At 39.9% G+C, this 5,921-nt stretch overlaps 1 protein-coding gene and 1 pseudogene across 2 annotated transcripts in view; one reads left to right on the top strand and one right to left on the bottom strand.

The window, feature by feature from the left end:
- Positions 1-5,921, bottom strand: part of NDUFV2 (NADH dehydrogenase (ubiquinone) flavoprotein 2, 24kDa) — a 43,498-nt gene that overhangs the window by 35,476 nt on the left and 2,101 nt on the right. The window lies entirely within an intron of this gene.
- On the top strand, positions 2,125-3,777 carry LOC105507894 (annotated as a pseudogene). Its single transcript, XR_001001174.1, has 2 exons — positions 2,125-3,014; positions 3,049-3,777. The product of XR_001001174.1 is annotated as an adenylate kinase 2, mitochondrial pseudogene (transcript).

Below are 5,921 nucleotides of genomic sequence, written 5' to 3'. Positions count from 1 at the left end.
AAAAAAAAAAAAATTCCTGAAAAACAGAAGTTTTTCAGTGCATTTTATTTCAACAAAGTTGATGCTGGGTTAATAATTGTGAAATCTATTTCAACAATAATCATAAATACAATGCTTACTCTATGTCAGATTTCATGGTATAAACTTTACAAATCTACACTATAATTCATTTAATCCTCTCATCAAGCCTACCAAGTAGGTATTATTATCTTGTTTTACAGGTGAGAAAATTAAGGCTCAAAGAAGGGGGGAAAACTTTCCCTAGATCACACAGCTAAATAAATGAAATGACACATACAGATTTTCCTGACTTAAGTACATGCCTTAACCACTAAAATTTAAGTTTTGCTGTATTTTCAGATAGACATAGGAGGACTTTTACAAACATCCTCCAAGTAAAATTCCATTAGTAACTTAGCTAAAAATGTTAATTCAGGTTAAAATGTAAGTAATTTTTACCATACTATGAGAGAATTAACAAATATAATTTGGCTAAATTTTATATTATAGAAAAGCTGCACGAACAGCCCAGGTATTACAGGCACTGTCCATTACAGATTAAGATAACATTAATGATTCCAGCCATCTTGACCATACATTAAAGATACACATTCTTTAAAGATCTAAAATCCCACATGGATACAAGCAACAACCAGTTGTTCTAAGGACAAGAATAATTTATGGAAATGAAATGCCCATCCAGTGGACCTGGGGTTCGGTCTCATCTCACGCACTTCACCGTCCTTGTATATGTAACTAGCTATACCTACGGCATTATCTCAACTTACACCTTCCACTCATCCATCATGACCAAGGTTAACCTCCTCCTCTTACCCCTTTAAAGCCCCTAAACCTCCATCTCTTTTCCCTAAGCAAAGTGAAATCATTTCCCTAGTATGCTTACACTGGTACACCTTTTATTATTAGAGTGCCTATTAAATTAAAATCTTCACCATACATAGTGATTTCCCTTAGCAACTTCAATTGTTTGAGCAACTTCAGAAAGGTAGATTAAAAACAAAACAAAACAAAACAGGACTTGCAAATAAACCCAGCCCTTACTACTATGTGATCTTGGGCATTTACTTGTCCAGCAATCTTCATATATCTTACATATAAAACGGGGTAACACCTAGCAAAATATCCCACAGATAAAGCCACCTTCCCCCTAACCAAAATGTGTGTAAACTGTCTTTAATGTTTTGTTGAATGAAAGACATTTCCTACAACTGGTTTATAACATGCTTCCTGAACTGATTCAAAAACTACTGACAAGGTTCCCCATTGGAAAATCAGACTGACTTTCACTTAATAGGTTATACACCATGGTCAATAGACTTATAATTTATTACTCAATGTACTGAGCACTAAGGTACTAAACAGTGCCCAAAGAGAAGGGAAAGCCAACTATTTATAACTTTGAAACGGAAACTGAGTTTGCGTCTCTAATAAAAAGGCCTACTGAACCTCACTGCATAAAGTTTGTTCATTCTCTCTCTCCTTAAACTGCTAATTTATGGCTATAGCAGGCAGAATAATGGTCTCCCAAAGATAACCACATCCTAATCCTGGAAACCTGTGAATATTAGTTTACACAACAAAGGAGAATCAAGGCTGCTAATCAGCCAACCTTAAAATAGGGAGATTATCCTAGATTATCTACGTGGGCCCAATGTCATCAATCACAGCATTCTTACCAAGTGGATGATTTGTAAGGAAGGATATGTGATGAATGCCAGAAGCAGGGTCAAAGTGATGTATGTAAGAACTAGACCTGCCTTTGCGGGGTTTGGAGATGAAAGAAGGGATCAAGAGCAGCAGCCTCTAGGAGCTGGAAAAGCCAAGAAAAGAGATTCACCTCTAGAGCCTTCAAAAACGAATGAAGCTCGGCCTACACTTTAATTTTAGCCCACTGAGACCTGTGTCACTTTTAACCTACAGAACTGCAAGGTAAAAAATGTGACGTTTTATGCCACAAAGTTTGTGGAAATTTGTTACAGCAGGAATAAAAAACTAAATGTTTTGGGGTGTTTTTCCTACACTAACATCTGCAGAGTCCTCTGAGCCACAATGGAAACACACTGGGAAATAACAAAATCAAGTTTAAGAATCTCTAATGGAGAGTGAGAGACTTCGGCGGACATAGCTCCCAGCGTGCCAGCGGCAGAGCCTGAGTATCCTAAAGGCATCCGGGCCGTGCTGCTGGGGCCTCCCGGGGCCGGTAAAGGCACCCAGATTGGCTGAAAACTTCTGTGTCTGCCATATGGCTACTGGGGACATGCTGAGGGCCATGGTGGCTTCTGGCGCAGAGCTAGGAATAAAGCTGAAGGCAACTATGGATGCTGGGAAACTGGTGAGTGATGAAATGGTAGTGGAACTCACTGAGAAGAATTTGGGGACCCCCTTGTACAAAAATGGTTTTCTTCTGGATGGCTTCCCTCGGACTGTGAGGCAGGCAGAAATGCTCGATGACCTCCTGGAGACGCGGAAAGAGAAGCTTGATTCTGTGACTGAATTCAGCATCCCAGACTCTGCTGATCCAAAGAATCACAGGAAGGCTGATTCACCCCAAGAGGGGCCGTTCCTACCATGAGGAGTTCAACCCTCCAAAAGAGCCCACGAAAGATGACATCACTGGGGAACCCTTGATTCGTCACCAGATGATAACGAGAAGGCCTTGAAAATCTGCCTGCAAGCCTACCACACTCAAACCACCCCACTCATAGAGTACTACAGGAAACGGGGGATCCACTCTGCTATCGATGCATCCCAGACCCCTGATGTGTTCGCAAGCATCCTAGCAGTCTTCTCCTAAGCCACATCCTAGTATCAGAAGGCCAGGCGAGACTACACCACTGCTCATCACCCCGCGGCGTGATCCCTGCTCTTAGGTGCTGGGCAGAAGGGAAGAGTGGTCAGGGTGAGGATGGTGAGGGAGGGCTGGTGAGGGGCTCAGAGGAATACTGGGAACAACAGCAGTGTTATTGTAGTGTGGCAGTTTCTTTTATGCATAGGTGGGAGTTTTTAAAATGTAAGGGAAAAATTAAGGTGGGAGTTTTTAAAGTGTAAGGGAAAAATAAATTTTTTAAAAAAATACCATGCTTGGAGGGTGGGGGTAGAAATAGAGAGATACAGTATTATTTCTAAGGAATCGGGTTTTCATTTACTCTGGACTGGTGAAAATATTTTTTAAAGCCAGTGCACTAAGACCTCAGCTTTTCTCTCAGAACCCCATGGGTTCCAGACCAAGAGTACAGGAAATCAAATTGTTGTCCCGTGTGTCTATAGCTTGCAACAGGGAGGCTTTGATTACTGACCCTGGTTCCACACACTGTAAGATCAAAAAACCGTCTCCACATTTGAAAGAGATGTAAGGTGTATTCATAGGGATGGTGGCTCAACAAATCAAGCGTACTGGAATCAAGGGGAGGGGGAAGGAAATGGAATGGAAAGGAGGCTGATTCCCTTCCCCTGACTTACCGCTGATTTACCAGGCTACCTACTCTCATGAGTAACCTCTCACAGCTACCCAGCACATGCCACAATCCTATGCTCTTGCCTTCTTTTATCTCCAGTGTGTGAAGGGATTCTTTTAAATAAATGAGCAAGTGTCCTAACCTTTGTCATCCAAAGATTGTCCTTTCCATTATCAAATCCTTTGACTGGGATCACTCAACAGCACTGTGATGTATTATTTTCAATGAGGTGCCTTTCTTAACTGACCAAATGCTGCTTTGTTTGGCCCCTAAATCAATAAAATCTTAAAATTTGTAAAAAAAAAAAAAAATCTCTAATGGAATAGGAAAAACATTTCATTGTACAAAACTTAAAATTTGGAAAGAAAAGTGCCACCACACAACATGACATACTTCTAGTATGGCTAATAAGTAGACACTGTCAGAGCAAACCACTGAATAATAACTATAAACTCTGGACAAAATATTTTATAAAAACAAAAGCTTTCTGAAGGCACTGGGGAACAACCAAACAGGCAGACACAGAAGGGGAGTCTACATGCATAAAAAGCCAATGAGGTTTTTGTTTTTCCTTTATATCTTTTAGCCTGAAGGCAGGCCTCACTTAGAGTTTGGAACAACAACAGACATGGTAACGTGGGAAATCCCAGAAAAGGAAGAGTCAGAAAGGGGGAGGGAGCCCTATACATTTGGTATATAAATTCTACGGAAATCTCTGGCTGAACCCTGAACCATGCACGTACATGCTGCAGACTCCAAGGAACCTAGCTAAAAGAACAGAACCAATATTTGATCTGCTGCCCACAAGGCATATGGATAGCAACAACAAAACACACTATTTGGAGGAATAAAACAGGATCTAGAACCTCTACAACATTATCATTCACAAAATTCAGCATACAACCCAAAATTGTTCAACATATGGGAAACAAAGAAAAAAGGAAAACACATTTTCAAGAAGAAAGAATCAACTAGAAACTTCAGGACAGCTATAATCATGCTTAAAGACATAAAGGAAAATATCCTCAATGAATGAAAAAATACACAATACAGATGGTCCCTGACTCACAATGGCCTGTCGTGCAATTTCCCAACTTTACAGCATGATGAATATTCAGCATGCTCCTCGATTAAGTCCAGATAACCCCACTGTAAATTGAAATTTACATACTTTCAATTTACAGTGGGTTTAATCAGGATGTAATCACATTGTAAGTAAAGGAGTATCTGTAATCGAAAATGCCACCACAACCCTCTCACCTTCAAAACTACAGTAGCAGCTTGGGAATGAGGCAGTGGTAAGTTCTAAAGTGGCATCAACATTACAGAAAAACCATGGGCAATCACTGAAGGGAATAAACATTCTGATTATCTATTACTCCATAATTTGTACCTTTTAGTCAATTACTACAATCACCTATGAGGTATTATCTCACTTTACAGAAAAGAAAAATGAGGCTGAAAGAGATTAAGATGGTGCAAAGTCACACAAAGTAGTACTTAATTCTGGCCATATTTTAAGCAACAATGAGCTGAAAAGCCTCTTCAAGAGAATGGCAGCTAGCAAAGCAGAAATTAGAACAGGCAATTTGTTTGAAAGCATAATCATTAAAGGTTTCTCATTTAGGCCGGGCGCAGTGGCTCACGCCTCTAATCCCAGCACTTTGGGAGGCCCAGGCGGGCGGATCACCAGGTCAGGAGATTGAGACCATCCTGGCTAACACGGTGAAACTCCGTTTCTATAAAAATACAAAAAATCAGCCGGGCATGGTGGCGCGCGCCTGTAGTCCCAGCTTCTTGGGAGGCTGAGGCAGGAGAATGGTGTGAACCCGGGAGGCGCAGCTTGCAGTGAGCCGAGATTGCGCCACTGCACTCCAGCCAGGGCTACGAGCCAGACTCCGTTTAAAAAGAAAATAATAAATCAATAATAAAAAAAAAAAATAAAGGTTTCTCATTTAGGAAAGGAACTTAGGTAGACTTTTCTTGTACTTTTCTTGATACCTGCTCGGTTTAATGTGAAATCCCACTACTTGTGAAAAGTTAGAAGGGCCTGGTTATATAAGCAATAGAACATCCTCACAATGGAATGCTATGTAGCATTAAAATGACAGTATAGAAATGTCTACTGATAAGGAAAGCTGATCAGAATACATTACAAAAAAGCAGGCTACCAAACAGTATAAATAATATCTTCCCATTTTTGTAAAAACTAATTATCTGTAAGGTCTGTTAAGTGTAGACATCAAAATGTTAACAATGGTAATTTCCAGGTTGACAAGACAATGGATGATTTTTATTTTTTGAGCTTATTCTATGTGCTAATCTCAATATTGTTTTTCCTACAACGTATTATGTGTGTAATAAAAATTAAACTTATTCATCAACTCAAATATTTATTGTGTACATACTGCATATCAGGTACTATTTGTTTAAAAAAAAGGGGGG

The sequence above is a fragment of the Colobus angolensis genome, unplaced genomic scaffold (genome assembly GCF_000951035.1).
Source record: "Colobus angolensis palliatus isolate OR3802 unplaced genomic scaffold, Cang.pa_1.0 Scaffold155, whole genome shotgun sequence".
NCBI classification, from domain to species: domain Eukaryota; kingdom Metazoa; phylum Chordata; class Mammalia; order Primates; family Cercopithecidae; genus Colobus; species Colobus angolensis.
Note: the sequence above shows the minus strand (reverse complement) of the source record. Positions and strands in the feature narration are given on the sequence as shown.